The sequence below is a fragment of the Ambystoma mexicanum genome, chromosome 11, assembly GCF_040938575.1.
Source record: "Ambystoma mexicanum isolate Mex_15411 chromosome 11, UKY_AmexF1_1, whole genome shotgun sequence".
Classification (NCBI taxonomy): Eukaryota; Metazoa; Chordata; class Amphibia; order Caudata; family Ambystomatidae; genus Ambystoma; species Ambystoma mexicanum.
This window is the reverse complement of record NC_090934.1, coordinates 7,140,511-7,162,442: the sequence shown is the minus strand read 5'-3', so window position 1 is coordinate 7,162,442 and position 21,932 is coordinate 7,140,511. Positions and strand designations below refer to the sequence as shown.

At 50.8% G+C, this 21,932-nt stretch overlaps 1 protein-coding gene across 1 annotated transcript in view; it reads right to left on the bottom strand.

Annotated features, from left to right (window-relative positions):
* Nucleotides 1–11,827, bottom strand: part of GALE (UDP-galactose-4-epimerase) — a 164,484-nt gene extending 152,657 nt beyond the window's left edge. The window contains exon 1 of the mRNA XM_069622385.1: nt 11,609–11,827. The gene's annotated coding sequence lies outside the window, so the exon portion shown is untranslated. The remainder of the gene's footprint in view (nt 1–11,608) is intronic.
* Between the last annotated feature and the right edge of the window lie 10,105 nt (nt 11,828–21,932).

Sequence of the window (21,932 nt, the reverse complement as noted above, 5' to 3'; positions counted from 1 at the left end):
ATGCCCCCGCTTCCGAGTTTTGCAGCCGTTAGTTTTCCTGCTTCGTCCTCTCGCTGTACTGTTGAGTCCTGTCCATGAGGCAGCAATGGGGGACCATTCCTCCAGCGGGGCATGTACTGTGATTGCGCCCTCCCCCCCACCCCACCCCACCCCAACCCCCGGCTCCGCAAGGTGGTGGGCGCCGGCTCTCTTGAATCTTGATAAAATCTCCGTCCTCCCCGCATGCACGAGGCAACAGGTCCGCAGAGCACGCAGTTACACTTGCCACCACGTATGTTGAACATACCTACTGCAGTTGGTGTGCAGGGGGGTGGGGGCAGCAAATCCTAAACAGGCATTTCGGGGTCGGGCCGTCTACGAGAACACAACTTCTTCCCCTATCCCTGGGGGGCCGGGACTGGACTCCCACCGGCGCAACCACCAACGGTCCAAGGCACAACATACTTGCATGTATGCAGCATGCTAGGAGTGTTCCAGATGCCTGCCTGCATGTATGATGCTATGAGTGTCCTGAATGCTTGCATGACGCTAGGAGTGCTCTGCGAGTGGCACGCTGCAGGGGTGACCTGGTTAAAGGCTGGTTTGGAGAGAGGAGGCGTAGGGGGGTGACCCCTCGATTCCTACCTTCTAATGGGGGCGAGGTGAAAGCTTCCCTGCGGTTACTGCTGGTGCTTCTTGCCTCGGTGGGTCATTCTGAGCCCTAGGCATGTGAAAGGGGGTGCACATGTGTGGGGCGCACAGAGCGCATCGGGGGCAGTGTGCCCAGTGCCCGTGGTACTCACGAAGCGAAGCTCACCTAGGGCTTGGCATATAATGGGAGTATTAAAGCCAGCTGGAAATTCTGCTCTGGGCAAACCTGTGCCCAGCAGGCCGCACAAAGCCTGCACTGTAACCTGTGCTGAAGGAGGGTCCTAAACAAGGAAGGCAGTGTTCCTTGAGGCCAGGCCCCCCTCACCCGTTACCACCAGCGCAGGCGCACTGTCCAGGTGGACATGCTGTTCTCTCCACCCTTCCTGTCCCTCCCCAGGGAGAAGGACAAGTGGCATGGAAACAGCCACTCCCGATCCCTGAACACACCCGCTTTACTCACACCACGGGTGTGGTGCCCAAGAACACGTCAGCCAAAAATACCACTGCCAGTCATTCACCCCTCTCACTTCCAGCCACCGCGCTGGGGCTCTGTGGGAGTACCACTGCGAGTCTGCCACCCTCTTACTGCAAGCCACCACACTGGGGCTGCCACCGCTCTTGCTGCAAGCCACCACACTGGGGCTCTGTGGGAGTACCACTGCGGGTCTGCCACCCTCTTACTGCAAGCCACCACACTGGGGCTGCCACCCCTCTTGCTGCAAGCCACCACACTGGGGCTGCCACCCCTCTGGGGCTCTGTGGGAGTACCACTGCGAGTCTGCCACCCTCTTACTGCAAGCCACCACACTGGGGCTGCCACCCCTCTTGCTGCAAGGCACCACACTGGGGCTGCCACCCCTCTTGCTGCAAGGCACCACACTGGGGCTGCCACCCCTCTTGCTGCAAGGCACCACACTGGGGCTGCCACCCCTCTTGCTGCAAGCCACCACACTGGGGCTCTGTGGGAGTACCACTGCGAGTCTGCCACCCTCTTACTGCAAGCCACCACACTGGGGCTGCCACCCCTCTTGCTGCAAGGCACCACACTGGGGCTCTGTGGGAGTACCACTGCGAGTCTGCCACCCTCTTACGGCAAGCCACCACACTGGGGCTGCCACCCCTCTTGCTGCAAGGCACCACACTGGGGCTCTGTGGGAGTACCACTGCGAGTCTGCCACCCTCTTACTGCAAGGCACCACACTGGGGCTGCCACCCCTCTTGCTGCAAGCCACCGCGCTGGGGCTCTGTGGGAGTACCACTGCGGGTCTGCCACCCTCTTACTGCAAGCCACCACACTGGGGCTGCCACCCCTCTCACTTCCAGCCACCACACTGGGGCTCTGTGGGAGTACCACTGCGAGTCTGCCACCCTCTTACTGCAAGGCACCACACTGGGGCTGCCACCCCTCTTGCTGCAAGGCACCACACTGGGGCTGCCACCCCTCTTGCTGCAAGCCACCACACTGGGGCTCTGTGGGAGTACCACTGCGAGTCTGCCACCCTCTTACTGCAAGGCACCACACTGGGGCTGCCACCCCTCTTGCTGCAAGGCACCACACTGGGGCTGCCACCCCTCTTGCTGCAAGGCACCACACTGGGGCTCTGTGGGAGTACCACTGCGAGTCTGCCACCCTCTTACTGCAAGCCACCACACTGGGGCTGCCACCCCTCTTGCTGCAAGCCACCACACTGGGGCTCTGTGGGAGTACTACTGTGAGTCTGCCACCCCACTTCCTGCAAGCCACCACACTGGGGCTGCCACCCTCTTGCTGCAAGCCACAACACCGAAGCTCTGTGGGAGTACTACTGCGAGTCTGCCACCCTCTTACTGCAAGGCACCACACTGGGGCTGCCACCCCTCTTGCTGCAAGCCACCACACTGGGGCTCTGTGGGAGTACTACTGTGAGTCTGCCACCCCTCTTACTGCAATCCACCACACTGGGGCTGCCACCCCTCTTGCTGCAAGCCACCACACTGGGGCTCTGTGGGAGTACCACTGCGAGTCTGCCACCCTCTTACTGCAAGGCACCACACTGGGGCTGCCACCCCTCTTGCTGCAAGCCACCACACTGGGGCTCTGTGGGAGTAGTACTGTGAGTCTGCCACCCCTCTTCCTGCAAGCCACCACACTGGGGCTGCCACCCCTCTTGCTGCAAGCCACCACACCTGGGCTCTGTGGGAGTACTACTGCGAGTCTGGCATCCCTCTTACTTCCTGCCACCACACTGGGGCTATGTGAGAGTACCACTGCGAGTCTGCCACCCCTCTTACTTCCAGCCACCACAATGGGGCTCTGTGGGAGTACTACTGTGAGTCTGCCACCCCTCTTCCTGCAAGCCACCACCCTGGGGCTGCCACCCCTCTTGCTGCAAGCCCCCACACTGGGGCTCTGTGAGAGTACCACTGCGAGTCAGCCACCCTTCTTACTTCCAGCCACCACACTGGGGCTACCACCCCCTTACTTCCAGCCACCACACTGGGGGGTGGGGGCTGCCACCCCTCTCGCTTCCACCCACCACGCTGGGGCTCTGTGGGAGTACCACTACGAGTCAGCCACCCCTCTTACTTCCTGCCACCGCACTGGGGCTGCCACCCCTCTTCCTTCCAGCCACCGCACTGGGGCTGCCACCCCTCTTCCTTCCAGCCACGCCACTTGGGCTGCCACCCCCCCTTACTTCCAGCCACCACACCGGGGCTCTGTGGGAGAGTGGTCGGAATGGTTGGGTTACAGCCACTTATACTATCATATTGCAAAGCTGGAAGGAGAACCTGCAGCACACCCACGGGTTGATAGTCCAGAAAAAGGAGGCGGTTGGTAAGTCCACCAGCAGCAGTTTCTTGGCGCTCACAGGGTCCGGGTTTGGTGAAATAAGGTCTGCTGTCTCTTCCTCAATGATATCAGGCAAATACACACTACTGGAGCCACCCACCTCCCCTGAACAACGTCACCCCAAACGCGTGCCCCCGCGCTCCCCTTCTTGATGCTTTCAAATCCAGACAACAAAAGAAAAAACAAGCATTGGCAATGCCAACAGCTACTGGACAGGCACTGCCGTAGTGGTATTAACTGATGCAAGTACCTAGGCATATAAAAGCAGTGCCTGGCAAATGCCCAGTACTTATACACAAACCAAAACGAGTGGCTTTGCCAATGCTTGTTTTTAACATGGGTTCAATGAAGGACACGCATAGTGCTTATATATTGAGTGGCTGACGGCAAGCCGGTAGAGTGCAAAGTCTGATGGCAAGGCTTCATTAAAGGCAGTCCAGAGAGACCCCATGAGCAGGAGTTTTTGGAGGGGAGAGGCAGGAATGGGTTGGAGTGGCCATGTCAATGGGCGAGCTCATACCCAAACACCTCCAGGCTGTGTGTCCCTCCTCATATGCCATTCCTGCCCGCCTGGACTCTACTGCAATAGTTAGGCTTATTGCTGTCACAAGCGACATGGAATAGCCCAAGCTAAAAACAGGAGCCAAGAGGCCAAAGCCCCCAACAGACAGGGGCAGGGGAAAACCAGCTAATACGGCCTGGAGGGAGGGGTCCGGGCGTAGTGGCTCAGGGGAAAACTGGCTACTAGGACCTGGGGGTGGCGACAATGGCTCTGGGGCAGGGGAAAACCAGCTACTAAGACCTGGGGTGAGGGGTAATGGGTTCAGGGACTGCACGTGATTGGCAACATGGTCAGGTGCATTCTGCTTTGTGAACGACTAGACATGTTAAGGGTGCAGGGACACTGGTGCCTTGTGGTAAGGAGGCGTTTAGCAGAAGCTACATTTGTTCAGCTACTGTGGTAAAGCTAACGAGGATTTATAGAGTTAAAAGCATCAGGTCTGCAAGAGATCTAGAACACATACTGGCCGAAACGAGGAGACTGGAAGCAGGTTGGAGTGTTTCAAGGTGAGTGTGTGAGTCTTGGCACACAAAGTAAAGGGCTGCTGCACATGACTGGCCAAGCAGAGGAGGCGCTATGTGGACTCACGTGCTATGTCCCTGTATACTTGACTGTGGACTCACGTCAACCTTTCCTTGGCATCGCAGCATTGCTGGTGTTGGGATGTACGTCCAGCTCCCACGCCCGCCCAAACGGATCAGGCTCAGGAACATCTACTAGCGGACACGAAAGCCACCATGCATGGCTGCAGGGGAAATCACAAATATAGATGGTTTGTAGCAGTTATGGAAATATAGGTAGGCCCAGGTATTGGGCACGAGTGATGGTGAAGTATATTAGTCAAATTATAGTGGACACGGATGCTGACGCAGCCCTGTCCCCAGGCGCGAGAGGTACTGAAGCGCCGCTATATTGGAAGAGAGGCCTAGTATTTTGCACGTCCTGTTGGAAGAAGCAGTGTAGCGCAGTAAAGAGTTGGAAGCTCCATCAGAGAAACCGAACAGAGACCTTCAGGCCGAGTAGATAGTAATTGTATTGAGCTGTAGGCCTTCGATGCCAGAAAGCAATGTCAATGGCCTAGCAGGGGCAGAGCTGCGCCCATCCTGAAGGACACATCCATGGGAGTCCGGGTAGAGGTCTTGAGCTGCCAAAATGTTCAGTCTAGATTTAGGGCACTACTGTCACCCAGGAGAATAGGCATCCCATTTGAACAGCCATGCGCCCATAAAACAGAATACCTAAATCCATCCAGGTTTGAGGGATTAGTGTGGTCTTCGAAAGGCCCAGGTGAAGCTCCAGGGAGTGGCAGTTGATAAGGGGGAGCCAGGAGTGAAGCCTCCCATGATTTGTGATACAAGGCGCAAGAGGTGATGCAAACAAATGTAGTCCCACGACAGGGAGGCATGCTGGGGACGCCCACATGTCGGGCATCAAAAGAAGCGTGCCATTATTGTAAGGAGCCAATTTGACCTGGACACCACATGACTAAGCCGATGTGGAGGGTTAACATTCCAGGTACCTCGCCAATACAGTAGCTGGGAACTGAGATGACGGAGTAGAGGGGACCACGTGCCAGAGGGTAGGGGTGGCATAGGATGTGGACAATCCATCAAGCGTCTAGTAGATGTATATAGGCGGTAGCCAATGAAGGTGGGGGTTAACAATGTATACTGCTTATGTCAAGAGTGACGACGTTGTCTCTTAAAACCTTGCATTTGCTTTGAACTAACAGAGTTCCGTGGTGGTTTGGTTCTATGGGACGTCCGGTCAGCTTTTTCCTTTTTGTATACAAAATAAATCTTGTTTTCCTTGCAAAGAGGTGCACCAAGCTTTTTTTCCCTTAGAGGAGTGTTTTTTACTGTCTGGTTCTCTGCCTTACACTGGTTAGCAGAACACTTTGCCACAGTGCCCTCCCCACATCACACCCAAGTGCTATTGCCCTCACATTAACTGATCTGCCACTCACCCTTTCACACTGATGCACCAACACGTCATGCAAACAGATTGGCGTTTCACTCCCAACGTCAGCAGGCCTCTCTGCCACACCCACCGGGATGAAGTGCAAGCCACCCAGACAGATATCGGACTCAGAGGGCCGCAAAGAGCTCAGGCATTGGGTAAAAAAACACTGGTTAACATCCTGTATTTGTACTTTGATAGTAATAAGAAAAGCTTGCGCCCTAGGCCAAATGTTGACACAGGAAGGGAGAGGCAAGTGGCCCAAGTGTTCACACAGGACGGGGAGAGGCAAGCAGACCAAATGTTCATATAGGATAGGACTGCAGGCCAAGACCAAATGTTAACATGGGATGGTGCGGGCAAGCAGTTGAAATGTTCACATAAGATATGATGATATGATAGTCTATTTATATAGCGCCTATACACAATGTGTTTCAAAGCGCTTCAAGGAAAGGGAGATACAAATGACATTATTACAGGCCGTGAACAGTAAGGATGTGAAATTAACTATCGCACTCGGCCTGACGACATTCAGATAGTGCAAGAGCTAAGACATAGATAAGGAAGGGAGGGGGAGAGTGGGAAGGAAATGGAAACAGACAGGCAACTACCGTACTAGGCCTGACGACATTTCAGATAGTGCAAGAGCCAAGTCATAGGTAAGGAAGGGAGGGGGACAGTGGGAAGAAAATGGAAACAGACAGGCGACTACCGTACTAGGCCTGACGACATTTCAGATAGTGCAGGAGCCAAGTCATAGATAAGGAAGGGAAGGGGAGAGTGGGAAGAAAATGGAAACAGACAGGCGACTAACGTACTAGGCCTGACAACATTTCTGGTAGAGCCAGAGAAGACAAAAAGGTGAGAGAGGGAGAGAGGGGGGTGCAGAAAGGGAAGGGAGGAACAAAACAAGCGACTACCGTACTAGGCCTGACGACATTTCAGATAGTGCTGGTGGGGGAGACAGACGAGGTTGCTATCATACTAGGTCCAGGGACAATTCTGATAGAGAGGGGACAGACAAGCAGCCCTAGACCAAATGTTCACATGGGATCAGTGCTGGTCTTTGGGATGGATTTTGCTGGGTCACCCGGATCTGGGAAGAGCCATTTGTACCCATTTTTATTTTTGGACTACTGCGATGCTTGAACCTGTGCTGCTGCCCAAGCTAGGATTCGAACCGAGACCACTAAGCACTTTACCACACGACCACTCCAGAATACGACCAGGCACTCACACGACCACTCCAGGATACGACCAGGCACTCACACGACCACTCCAGGATACGACCAGGCACTCACACGACCACTCCAGGATACGACCAGGCTCTCTGTGAAATTGCTTGGTTCAGATTATCCTCTGCAGGAAGTCTGCACTATTCAGGTTAAGCCTTATATGCGGTTCTTTTAACAATCTAGGAAACGCTTCTCCTTTGGGCTATTTTTTAGGTGTTCATAATTAACCTTCTGGTGGGCAAACGTCGAAGTGTGGTAGGGAGTGGGGTGAGAAAAATACCTCATTGACTGACCACCCCCCATTTCTGACCTCTGCACAATCCAGCTGCCCACACCCGTGCACACGGTGGAATCTGTGCGGGTCACAGCAAGACAAAAGATGTGATGGCTAGAAGGTTTTGAATTCATCGTAAACTCTGGCATTGCTCTGGGCAACCCTCCAGACCATTGTTTTTTACCTGCCATGCCATTACAAAAGGGGATAGACCATATGCAAATCAGATTTGGTCCCACCTCAGAAGCAGCAGTCAAGCCCGAACTGCTAGGTCACATCCCTTCTGTACGGGACCACAAGCATTCCCAGACATGTTTCAGCCTTGTTGGGCCTCATCAGCGAGGAGTAGCTTGGGTTTCTAGGCTCAGCCGGCACGGGACCCACGTCTGGGCATACCCGTCCCACTCAGGGTGACAAAGGAAAAACAAAGAGGTGATGGCTGGAAGGTTTAGAATTAATCTTAACTTCTGGTAAAAGTATCTCGTGGGTGCTGTTTGAGTCAAGCTACCAGGCTCTTCTAAGCTACAAGCAGGAGTTAAACAGCCCCCAGCAATTTCAAACTCTGTTAAAGTACAACCGAGCAGGCAACCGTTAAAAGTAAATCCCATTGTGCGAAAGGGGTGGAGGGACCAGTCCAGGGTGACACAGGGAGGAAGTGGGGGTGACCCCAAAATGTAGCACTATGGAAGCAGAGCTATATAGCTCTTGTGTCCAAGTGGAACTCGTCATCCAACAGGGAGCCATTAGTATCATGGTACTGTCCAAGCATTTACAAGAAGGTACAGATTGGTGTGCCATCATCAGCCACAGCCTGTGGGATATCCTGGAGAGAGGGGCGAGGAAGAGGACAGGTGCCATGAAGAAGCCAGTCTTGGTGCCTATAGGCTGAGTAGAGGAGGACTGCAGGGAGAGCGATGGACGTCCGATCTGTGGGATGTGAGCAGAGAGAGAGGGAAGGAACACGAATTCCCTTTCTGCCCTCGCCGCGCCTTTGCCGCTTCCTGGTGGATGCTGCTACCTGAGAGGCCTCGAGGTAAAGTAACCGAGAGGGAACTGCACATCCCACACTTAGAGGCACAAGCAGCAGGGTTTAAAGGAGGTGGCCCTCCCCCGGGTACAGCGGGACAGCCTGTGAGGTCACATCCCTGGCATGTTTTGTTTTGTGTAGTGCTGCTCTTCAGCTGTTTTAGTGACTCAATATGTATGTGATGTCACACGGATGACCAAGCAACAGCCCCTACCCATGTATGCATTTATTTCTGCCAACAGATGGGAGTGGTGCGACTTACAAGCGCCCAAGCCGGCTCCTCCAACAAACCCAATACTGTTATAAGACTGAGGGGGGTTTCTAAACCCTCCCCCCCATGCCAGGAGCAGTGCCTCACACGCCCAGACTGGAATGTGTTGGGGTGGGCTGCTCGGCTCAAGGCACCAGCCAGGGGAGACAGAGGCACCATGATCTAGCGCCCTGTTCGGATCCCTCGACTCAGTAGCCACCAACATACAGCGAGACATGTAGCCACAGGTCACCCCGCCCTGACACACATGCTCAGGAACATGCTGGGTGGCCACTGACGGTCCTGCAAGGAGCGGTGAGGGGGATGGGGGGGGGGGGGGCAGGACCCCAGGCAGAAGTCGCATAGAGAATATCACAGGGCTCTATTTAGCTCCTGCTTGTGGCCTGGAGGAGCTTGGTTAGCTGCCACCAGCAGCTACTTTGAATTTCCCAGGCCACCTGGTACATGATCATGTGAACTCTGCATCTGAAGGAGAATAAAGGATAGGACACATTAAAAGCATAAGGGATTATTTATTAGGTAGAAATGTGCATATTACCTGCAAATAGTATTTGCACTGTGCCACGTGGTAACTCTTGGTTACCCAAACGTAGAACCAGGTGGTGTGTGGCACCCAGGAGCTGCTTCTAGTTCCTTCTAATCATGCCTTACTCTCAATAATGGCTGCATCACCTGCACACGCCTGGACGGCAATGCGGGGGGCCAATAGGTTTCTGAAGCCACACCAGGACCATCCACCCACCTTTCACCCAGCATAAGGGCCACGAGCTGTGCACATCTTGTAGCTCTGTGATGCATCTCCCATGCGTGAACGATCAGATCACTTGCATACGTGTGATCTAGAAATACACGCAGACCGTCTAACACAACATGCCCTACCCATGACATCCCCATCTCATGTAGGCATCGTGACACTGAGGGCCAGTCCCTGCTTTGTGGAAATGTTATGTAATTTGGTATTTATATAGCGCTCTATATACCATTGGTATGACCTCAAAGCGCTGGTTGGTTGAACACCCAGGTCAGTAGAGAGAGTAGGGTGTTGTAGGGTGCACCAGTTATGTGTGCAGCTGATGTAATTGCTTGATGGTAGCTGCATCCTAGCATTGGGCGTGGTGGTAATGATATTGGTTCGATGTGTGCAGCTAGGCCGGAATGTCATGGGATATAGCGCTCTATATACCATTGGTATGACCTCACAGCGCTGGTTGGTTGAACACCCAGGTCAGTAGAGAGAGTAGGGTGTTGTAGGGTGCACCAGTTATGTGTGCAGCTGATGTAATTGCTTGATGGTAGCTGCATCCTAGCATTGGGCGTGGTGGTAATGATATCGGTTCGATGTGTGCAGCTAGGCCGGAATGTCATGGGATATAGTGCTCTATATACCATTGGTATGACCTCACAGCGCTGGTTGGTTGAACACCCAGGTCAGTAGAGAGAGTAGGGTGTCGTAGGGTGCACCAGTTATGTGTGCAGCTGATGTAATTGCTTGATGGTAGCTGCATCCTAGCATTGGGCGTGGTGGTAATGATATTGGTTCGATGTGTGCAGCTAGGCCGGAATGTCATGGGATATAGCGCTCTATATACCATTGGTATGACCTCACAGCGCTGGTTGGTTGAACACCCAGGTCAGTAGAGAGAGTAGGGTGTTGTAGGGTGCACCAGTTATGTGTGCAGCTGATGTAATTGCTTGATGGTAGCTGCATCCTAGCATTGGGCGTGGTGGTAATGATATCGGTTCGATGCGTGCAGCTAGGCCGGAATGTCATGGGATATAGTGCTCTATATACCATTGGTATGACCTCACAGCGCTGGTTGGTTGAACACCCAGGTCAGTAGAGAGAGTAGGGTGTCGTAGGGTGCACCAGTTATGTGTGCAGCTGATGTAATTGCTTGATGGTAGCTGCATCCTAGCATTGGGCGTGGTGGTAATGATATTGGTTCGATGTGTGCAGCTAGGCCGGAATGTCATGGGATATAGCGCTCTATATACCATTGGTATGACCTCACAGCGCTGGTTGGTTGAACACCCAGGTCAGTAGAGAGAGTAGGGTGTCGTAGGGTGCACCAGTTATGTGTGCAGCTGATGTAATTGCTTGATGGTAGCTGCATCCTAGCATTGGGTGTGGTGGTATTGGTATTGATATTGGTATAATGTGTGCAGTCTGGCGGATGGACACCAGGACTGGGTTCTGGCTGCGTTGGGCCTGTAGGACGCGTGTGTGCAGCTAGGCCGGTTTGCCATGGGATATAGCAGCGTTTTATTAGAATGATGAGGTGTTCACATGTGAGCAGCTCGGCTGTATTGATGGAGGGGTGTAGCTGCCCTCTAATTGTGTGATGGTGCAGAGAGTGAACATAGTGATCACTGGGAGGAGTTATGATCTGAGGAGTTCACTATTCCACAGGAGTATTCAGTGCTCTCATTGCTCAGGCTCTCATTCAGCATTGCCAGCATTCAGCTCCTGGTGTCATGGGGGGGGGTGGTGCATATATGACCTGGTGCCACGTGGCAGGAATGAGTCAGTGCACTTATCCCCACCCCCTCCCCCAGCTAGAGCTGCTCATGCGAGGCTTTCCTATGTCCCCATTTCTAATTTAAGAAAGATACGTTTCCCAGGTGAAGGCAGGAGTCTCACCGCTGCCCAAGGGAAAGGGCGGGGGGCGCTGGCATAAGCATGGGGGGGTGGGGGCTCCTTCAAGGCTGGCATTACCCGGGAAAGGGAAAACTACAAGTCCCAGCATGCATCAGGCAAGACAGGACGCCCCCCTCTAGCCCCCGGCGCGCCCAGCCGGCCGCCCTTCACTCACTCCTTACCTGCCGCTGCCGGCTCCCGCTCTCAGTGCAGCTCCCTCGGCCCCTCTCCGGCTGGCAGTGCCCAGTGCCGAGTGCCCGCTCCTGAAGGCAACGTCACCAGGGCGGCCAGAAAAGGAAAGCCACTCCTAGCCCAAGTGGAGCTTGGAACGAGCCCAAAAGTAGCCCAACCTGCACGGGCCGGGCAGCCCTGCCGCCCTAGGGTGGCAGGGCTCAGCGCCCGCTGCCATTGGCGGAGCCAGCGAGCCTTCCCATTGGCGGAGCGAGCCAGTCTTCCCATTGGCTGAGCGAGCCAGCCTTCCCATTGGCGGAGCGGGCTAGCCTTCCCATTGGCTCTCGCTCTGGGAGCCGGCGCGGAAGTGACGTTGGTATGGGCGGGTGCAAGGGACAGGAAGTAGCTGCCTGGCGGGCATGTCTTTATTTGACTGCTGCACTTTTCGAGGCAGGCGCTTTAAGGGGAACCTGCGTTGTTTTCCGCATGAAGCAGCATTTTCATGGGAACCATTGCACGCGCTCATAGTCTGCGGGGAATCACTTGGGTTTTGCAGTCAGGAAGAGTGAGTGTGCCTTAGCTTTGGCTGCCAGATGGATGGCGCCCCCTGAAGCTGAAAGGAGTGCACTGCAGTGCAGCCAGGGAGAGACATTTGTATGATGATGATGTGGCATTCATAACGTGCCTATACACAACAAGTGTTTCAAGGTGCGACTAGGCAGGGGTGGGGGGGACACAGGGAGGACAGACAACGATCCTACTAGGCCAGGTGTCATTCAGATCACACAAGTGCAAGGATAGAGGGGAAAGGGAAAAGTGCAGGGGGAGAGGGGAAAGGGAAAAGTGCAGGGGGGAAAGGGAAAAGTGCAGGGGGAGAGGGGAAAGGGAAAAGTGCAGGGGGTAGAGGGGAAAGGGAAAAGTGCAGGGGGAGAGGGGAAAGGGAAAAGTGCAGGGGGGAAAGGGAAAGTGCAGGGGGAGAGGGGAAAGGGAAAAGTGCAGGGGGGAGAGGGGAAATGGAAAAGTGCAGGGGGGAAGAGGGGAAAGTGCAGTACAGGGTTAATAGCATACAGGAAAACAAGGGCCAGCTAGTGGCAAGTGCTAGGAACGGGGGGCTGTAGGGATACAGACACAGTCCCGTAGTGCAGGGGGTGCCAGGGAGGCAGTGCAGGGGAAAGTGGCTGGGCCAAGGACCGAGAACGGTGAGTGGCCCAGTTGCAGATTCAGTGCAGTTTCAGTAAATTTAGCAGGGGATAGGGGGGGAGAAAGAGGAGGCGAAGAGAAAAGTTTTGAGGTGCTTCCGCAACTGGAGATGGTTCTCAAGTTTCAGGGAGGCAGGAAGGCTGTTCCAGAAGGAGGCCCCGGCAGCGCAGATAGATCTGCCTCCAACTCGTTGTTTGGAGAAGCGGCTGATCATGAGGCAGTTGGAGGCGAATGAGCGAAGAGCTCGAGAAGGAAGATATTTAGGAAGAGAGAGTTGAAAGTATTTTGGCCCAAGGCCCCAGAAGGCCTTGTGTACAATGCAGAGGGTTTTGAACTTGATCCTCGCAGTCACTGGGAGCCAGTGTAGAGATTTCAGTCCTGGAGAAATACGGTCCCTGGGCTTGAGGCCAAGAACAAGTCTCGCAGTCCTGTTCTGGATGAGTTGCAAAGGGCAGAGAGTAGAGGCAGGCAGATTTAGATAGAGGCTGTTACAGTAGTCCAGCTTCGAGAGAACTAGGGCTCTAGAGACAGTGAGCTTCTGGGGGAAGGAGAGGAAAGGAAGGATACCTCTAAGGAGGTGTAGCTGGTAGTGTGACTTCTTAGAGACGTCAGATATGTGAGGAGAGAAAGAGAGTGTGGAGTCGAAGATGACCGTGAGGTTTTTTGCCTTGCAGTTAGGAGCAGGAAGAGGGCCAAGGGAGGCCGGCCAGAGAGCTGCAGGGAAGGAGGGAGCAGGTGTGCCGATGAGTAGAATCTCAGTCTTACTGGCATTAAGGCAGAGGTCGTTGGCGGCACACCATTCATGGATAGCAGAAAGACAGTCAGAGATGAGGGAAGGGGAAGAGGAGGCCGAGGGTAGCCTGAAAATGAGTTGGGTATCATCCGCATAACACTGAAAGTTGGGACAGAGAGCGATGATGCGGTGAGCAAGAAGTGCCAGATACTGGTTGAACAGCCAGGGGGAGAGGTTAGATCCCTGGGGGACACCACAGGTAGAGAAAAAGATGTCAGAGAGGAAAGACCCCAGTGGGACCTGGGAGGGTCCATTGGAGAGAAAAGAGGTCAGCCACGCCAGAGCCTGACCAGTGATACCCAGGTTATCACGGAGACGGTTGAGCAGGATGGTATGTTTGACAGTATCAAAGGCAGAAGAGGACATGAGGGGGTGCTATGCTTCTCCCACCTACTGACTACCCCCGGCATTATTTATTTACTTGAACTTTTGCCAATCTTACATACAGATCCAACAACAAGTCCCGTTAATCCAATAAAATCATGATGCGCGCACGATATTGATGCACACGAGCCATATATCATCAGGCATGTGTCCCAAGCACATGTAAAAAGGGAGAAGAGGAAGCAAGGGCAACAGGACGACGGAGAGAAGGAGGGGAGAAATGCTTCACTCATCAAGCTCTCCCAATCCCCAAGTATCTCACAAGAGCAAAGTTGAGTTTCACACCCGTCACCCCACACAAGACCTCCTACCGAGCTGCATCAGTCCCGCGGTGGCCGCTCACACGTGCGTAAAGAAGAGCAAGTGCTCTGGGCTCTCCTATGCTCCACTGGGCTCCACTGAGCTCTCCTGGGCTCCACTGGGCTCTCCTAGGTGACGTTGCCCAGGAGGCAGAACCGATCGTCCTGCACCTATCCTCCATATCTGAAAAGGGTTACCTCTGTGAGTCGAATGTTTAAACGGAATCTAAGAAATAAGTCTCTTTCTTTCACGTTGGGAGATCTCTTCAGATAATGGGGTGTCACATTCTATGAGGCCATTGGTGTCCCTGAAAGCGTATGCACTTTTGAATTAGATCTTTTTTGTTCTCTTTCACGCCAGGCATCCCTCAACAGAACCTTTCTTGCCAATAGAGCGTTTTTACAAAGCGTTTCCACAAACACGCCCACATTTCATAGGATCTTTTGGGATTGGGTCAACCATGCGTTCAGTATTGGGTCGTACATTCCAGATTGTTTTACCATCAATACTCCAAATTGCGGTGGGCAAGTAGGGACATTTAACTTTCTGAATAGTAGGAGCAAGTTCCAAACCACTCTTTCATAGGGTGGAAGAAGGCCCACTTCGTGCCTTTTTATCGCCAAAGGCACACACGATAGAAGTCTCAAAACCTTTTTCCAGAAGTAGCCCTCCAGGGCTTTCCAGGTTTCCCAGGGGAGCCCTAGACAGGCCTCTCCGCTGCATAGGCAAGTGATGATGCTACCTTTAGATTGTAAAACTTTGTCATTGGAACAAGCGAGAACTTGCAGTACTTACGTCCAATCACCAGGGCCTGTGCAGTTAAGTTTTTTTGTTTTTTCCCTTAAGCATTTTACCCATGGGGCATCGCAGGTACTAGCGCTTGTTGTTAGTCCCAGATATTTTGTGCAATCAACAGGTATAATCCAGTTTTCATTGAACAACGGAGGATAGCACAGGGACAACGCGCAGGTCTTGGAAGCAAGACCACACAAAGCAACAGAGGTACGAATCCCGGATCCCTGCTTAGAAACCAAACTTGGGTACGGTATTAGGTGTGTTATAAAAAACTATTAAAATTAAATAAACAACCAGCTTCTGATTTTTCTTTTCCTCCCGTTCAGGTTTTCTGGAATTATGATTTCCGACTTTCTTGCGTTGATCTTTAAATCATTTTGAAAGACATAGTTTTGCAGAAGGTCAAGTTTTCTCAGGAGGCCGATTGGTGTGACATCTTGCTGATCTGGAAAAACTGAATACCATCTATAATCCCATCCATCTTTGGATGGCAGCCAGTTCTCTTGCTTTAAACCCAAGCAAAACTGAGCTGCTCATTGTCACTTCCGGTCAAAAGCTGAAATCATTCCCAGCAGAGTATGCAAACTTTCAAATCTTGGACACGTCTATTGCAGTAAAAAAAAAAGTCAAAACCCTTGGTGTGTTCTTGGATGCGGAACTCTCTATAAGTCAACATGTGGCCTCTCAGATCTATAAGCTCTTATGTAACACTGAGCCTTTTCTCACACAAGAGAACTTGCCCATGTTATCTTCAGTCCTTATCAACATTCATCTCGACTACTGTAATAGCTTGCTTAGTGGCTGTGCTAATTCTGTCATAGCTGCTCTACAGGTTACACAGAATGGTGCAGTACGGGCTGTTACAGGTCTGGTCAGACATTCTCGTACCACTGCAGCTAGAAGGGACGTAAACTGGCTACCAATGAAACTCTGCATTACACCCAAAATTCTCACCTCAACACATACATGTGTGGTGAATGCTGCTCCAGAATATCTTAAAGCGTATTTCCATCTATATGTTCTGACGCATCTGCTTAGATCACAACACCATTTTAGGCTAGTCCAACCTAGGTTCAAGCTGGTGAAGGCTGGAGGGTGCCGTTTCAATGCCCAAGGTCCCAGCGCATGGAATGCGCTACCTCTCAGTATCAGAGCTGTTGTTCCTTTTCAACCTCTCACCTGATGTACCTTATCTTATCGGGGATTCCCTCCCTTGACCTCTGAGTTTCTGTTTTTCTGGCTTTCTCCCTAGCATTGTTTTGACCTTTTTGTTTTGGTTGTTAGTCTTCTTCTTGTTTGCGTGCCCTGAGGCCTGCGGGCATGTGGCGCGATGATACACAAATTAATAATAAATAAATAAATCTAATAACACCAAGTCGTCCGCGTACAGGAGCCACTCCTCAGCTGTTTCCAGGCCTCCAGATAAGGTGGGTACTCGGCCTTTTGACGCATGAAAATCTTGCAAATACGACAGCTTTATTATTTTCCTGGGTACATTTACACACAGGTTTAGAGCAGAGGGCAGTGCAAAGGTCAGGTTACTTGATAGAAACTTGGAGGCGTCTTTTGATTTTTATCTACATGGATGTAATTGCAAGCCACCTCTGAAACTGAAGACTTTCAAAAAAAGAAACTGCACACTGTGATAAAAGGAATGGTTTCTTTCCATTCAGCTTTAGAAGCACTGTGCATAATTTCCTAGAATTTTAGGATTGTATAATTAATAAGATTGAAAAGTAAGTTGCAATTGAGAGTTATTATTTTGTAAGAAATTATGCTTTTTTCCCAGTGAAAACAAACCAGTATTGCACAATTGTATTTTTCAGAGTTCTGGTGCTGTGTGCATAATCACACGGAGGCTGGTCATTTTTACACTGATATTTTAATTTACATTCTTATTATAAGTGTGTAAAATGATGACTATGCACAGTCTAGATTACATCCATTCAACCTTACAGTCAATGGGGTAGATTACTATAAATAGTCAGTGGCAGCAGAGTCTGTTAGGGTTGGCTCTTATGCTTGCATGTGTGCTGTGCCAGGATCAATGTCAAACTCACCCGGAGGAAGCAACCCCAACAGAGTCTTTACTCAAGGGTGTGTGGTTGTCATTACACCAATCACAGGTGGTCTGGCCTCTCAAATCTTCAAGACTACAATTAAAACATCCAAAACCTGACTCTCCAGGAAGTGCAAGCGCTGTTCAAAAACAAACAAATGAAAGTTACATTTGTAATTGAAATAGAAACTCAGCAAAACCTGTCCCTGTGATAATCACATAGGTATTTAAATTCATGTAGTGCTTCATAAATGGTTCGTCCAACATCTAGGTACTGTGATTATTATATCTCAGTCAATACTCAGTTAACCAACCTCTGAAGGATGTTAGCCAATAAGATAGCTCAGCCAGTTGAGCGCTCATTGCTGAAATCTGTACGTGATCTGTAGGTTGCAGGCTGGAATCCTGGCAAGTCCAACTCAGCCTTTCATCCTTTCGAGGTTAATAAAGGAGTACCGACTTTGGTTTTGTGATAATTGTGATAAATATATTCTATGTACAGCGCTTTGCCAAAAGCGCTATATAAATAACCATTTGACCATTAGATAAGATGTAGAATTTAGCATGGAGTCATTGCCTCTCTGCACTGTTGTATCTTAACATTGGCATACCATTAGGTAGTAATAGCTCCAGGAAATGAGGACTCATTAAACATCAAATGACAATTCTGCTATCGAACCTTAAAACACACAATACAATTCATGTTTGCTTTACTATGTAAATGGCTAGGTTTTTGTGATTTCAACATTTAAAAATATACAGGAGAGATCAAATGGCCAGACCTTAGAGAAATAATGAAAGGTGTATTCTGTCACAATGCAGAAAGCTGCCGTAAGGTAATGATTTTCATACAGTTTGTGTATGCGTCGCTGGATGTCACATACATTTTACTCTCTTGCAAAGGAGAAAAGTCATTTTTACTCTCTTAAAATCACATTTACTATCAAAGTTTAAAAACAGGGAGTAAAATACTCCCACCTCAAAATCTTATCTGGAGCACTGGCTGTTTCATTTATTCTTGGTGGAAAGGAACAGCCATGGCATAGTACTTCTTTCAGATCTTCGATGAAGAACTTAAATAAGGCTGGCACAATAGGGCAGCCCTGCTTCAAGCGTTTGAATGTGGGTATCATTTTAGTTAATGTGCCAGTTTGATTGAGCCTTATTTGCATGGATGTACTGCTGTATAGACCTTTTATTGCCGAAAGCAGGTCCTTTGGGCACACTCTTGTTTCCAGATTAGCCCACACAGTCTCTCGGTCTATGCTATCAAAAGCATGTTCCAGGTCAATGCAGGCTAAGTATATTTTGTAGGACCCCTTGCTTGCTCTCATCTTCAGCAGGTTGATTAATAAAAGGTTCAGGTTGTAGCCTACTTCTTTAACAAAACCCGTCTTGACGGCAGTCGTAGCATCTTAATCGTGTAGTCCAATCATTCAGACATTTGAGTAAAAGGGAGGCGGATAGTTTCCCCAAAACATCGAGTAGCGCAGTAGGCTGATAGTTTTTTGGGGTCACTTCTGACTCCCTTTTTAAATATCGTCACCACCACAACAGTTTTCCATGACTGTGGCACTTGGCCTCTTGACAAGATTCTCGAACAGTACCACGCAGAAATCAGCCCAAGCTTCCGGAGCAGATCCCAGCATCTCAATGGCCAAGCCGTCGGGGCCAGGGGCATGTGATCTGCTCACCTTCTTTATTTAGGCTAAAATGTCCTCTCTGTCGAGCACAATGTTCAATTTCTGCCTCAGCGTAAAGGGTAAAACTTCCTCATGCTGATTGTACGATGCATATAGCTTCCCAAAGTAAATCAACTAGCTATTTTCTGGTATCAGGTTTAACTGACAGCGAATGGTTTAATTGGAGCAGAAAATGCAATACGGATGTAGTTTATTTTATTTATTTATTGTTTGCTTGTTAGGCGCTTATACAGGAAATACATTCTGTTTCAAAGCGCCCACAGGGCAGCAGGGAGGGAACATGAGATAGCAGCACAATTAAATACAAAATAAATACAGTGGGGAAGGGATGGCCGAACCTACTATGCCTTGTGAGTATTCAAAACCTGCAAGTGGTGTCTATGCTCAAGGGTGAGCCACAGATGAAGTGCAAGGTATGGTAAGGGCTATGTGGCCAGGAGTTGCGTTGGGTGGAAAGTGCAAATCTCCAGGGTGGAGGGTGTGTAAGTGCTGAAGGAAAACAAAAGCTGCAGAGTTTGGATGTGAGTGGTCAGAGGCCCTGAGGATGCATAAGGGTCCAAGGCACCAATCACAGCAACTGTGAGATTAGCAGAGGAAGGAAGAAGGGAAAGAGGAGGAAACAAGGGGAGTTTTAAGGTGCTTTCAGACCTTAAGAAGGTACTGCTCAAGACGCAGAGGGAGGAGGAGGCGTGTTCCAAAGGAGGGATCCAGCTGAGGAAAGCAAGCAGCCTCCTGCTCTCTGTTTAGCGAAACGCTTTACACACAGAGAGTTGGTGCCAGAGGAGCATAGCAGTCCAGAAGGAGAGTATTTGGCACGAGAGAGTTGCACATAGTGTGGTCCCTGGCCCCAGACAGCGTTGTGGATAACGCAGAGGGATTTTAATTTGATCCTGGCAGCAACTGGGAGCCAGTGGAGGCTTCTTATGGCAGGAGAGATGCAGTCCCTGGTCTTAAGGCCAAGGATAAATCTTGCTGCTCTATTCCGGATTAGCTGAAGGGGTCGGAGGTGGAAGAAGGCAGATTGATGAGGAGGCTGTTGCAATAGTCAAGCCTAGAGAGAACCAGTGCTCTGTAAATATTGAGCTTCTGGGGGAAAAGTGAGAAATAAGAGAAAGCGTTGGAAGTGGGACTTCTTGGCAATGTCCTGCATGTGAGGGAGGAAGTATAGAGAAAAGTCAAAGATGACTCCAAGGTTTCTGGCTCCAGAAGAAGGAGTTGGGGGAGAGCCCAAGGTGGGAGAGAAAGAAAAAAGAAGGAGGGAGCCGGGGTCGCAATTGGAAGGATCTCAGTTTTGCTGGCATTGGGGCAGAGATCGTTGGAAGTGCACCAAGCCTGGATGGCAGACAGTGAGGGATGAAGGAAGGTGGGAGTGAGTCAGCAGGAAGTCTGAAAAAGAGTTGAGCCTAGTCTGCATAACACTGGAGGTTGGGGGAGAAGAAGGAGATGAGGCGTGCCAGCTGAGCAAGGTAGATGCTAAAGAACCAGGGGGAAGAGGATAGATCCCCGGGGAACACCACAGAGGGTGAAGGAAGTAAGAGGAGAAGGTGTTACACCATTCTTGCGATGGCAGATTAGGCGCCATTGGTCTCTGTGTGGAGGCATGTTGCAAAGAATCCCCAATAGGGCAAGAGAGAACTGTTTCAGCAGTCTAGTTGTTCCACGCTGCCGGCAGAGGCACGTGACTGATCACCTGACTCCTCTTAAGGAACACGGAACGCCGCTTCGATGCGTCGCTTCTGTTGAATGTGATGCTCCGTAAGTTTGCACAGGATTCTTCCCTTATATTCTAATCTATTGAAAGCAATCTCTCTCTCCCTTCTGACTAACTTTCTTTCTCTCTTAGAATTGTGTCCCGTGTCGGCCTCCCTGCTCCCGCTCCCTCTTTGCTTCTCTGGGTTTCTCCCGTTCATTCGAGCTGGGCTCTCGATTCCAAATTCCGACCCGATCCAGAGAGAAAGTCCGCCTTGCGGAAGTAAGTTCCGTGCGTACGTTGACTCGTACTTTTCCTTCTCAGTTGTGCCTTTATTAACCATTCTTACTTTGTCAGTTATTCCCCTCCCCTTCGGGTTACAACACTCCCAGCCAACAGGATTGAACAACTCGAAGGACCTAATTCCAGTCACGTCAGTTATTAGTAAGCACACTCACTGCTACAGATTACCATTCTTCCCTTCCACTCGTTCTATTACTTACCTGTCATTCTCTCGTCCTGTAGGACTCTTTCCCACTTTCACCACCTTGAGAAGAGTCATCAATCTGAGAAAGCCAGTCCAGGACGTCCCGAGTCGTCAATTCAAGATGGCTGAGCCCAGACATCCAGGGTTTTTTCCCCTCATAGGGTTTCCCTGGGGTTCATGTTTCCCTTCGCTGGTACTCTGATCTCCATTGATTGAGGGAGGCAGGGACTCCCGGGTGATCCTTTATTTCTGCAGTTGTTGCTCCAGACAAGTTGGTGCTCGATCAGGTTAGTGTCTACTCCTGTCTGATCTCCTTTTGGAATTTGGCTATACCATACTGTGTTGTAATAATTTCACCGGTATCAGTAACAGTAACAGAAGGTGCCCAAGATGACATGAGAAGAGCAGTCAGTTAGGAAAGAGGTCAGCCATTCCAGTGCCGTTCCGAGATACTAAGGGTATCGTGGAGCCTTTGTATGAGGATGGAATGGTTGACAGTATCAAAGGCAGAACACAGATCAAGAAGAATGAGGACAGCTGGGGAGTTGGAGTCCAGGGATGCGAGCAGTTCTTCACAGGTGTTCAGAAGAGCAGTTTCCATGCCTCTGGATGCTCAGAATCTAGACTGATGATCGTGGAGACCACTGACAAGTTCAGTGTGCGAGTTGAGTTGGGGCAAGGCCAGCTTCTCCAGCCATTTCCCAAGGAAGGAGGTGATAGAAATAGGGCGGTAGTTGTAAAAAATTTCTTAACCATGTCTGTCTTCAGCCACTCGATTTATAAGCACTATGCGTGTACTTAACTGAAGTCCTGTTAAAACAACCATTGGAAAAGCCAACAATTTTGTCTTGTGCAAAGGTTTTAGATAGTGTGATGAATCCTGCAGAGTCCTCACTGAATTAAATGCTATTATCCTGACAAACT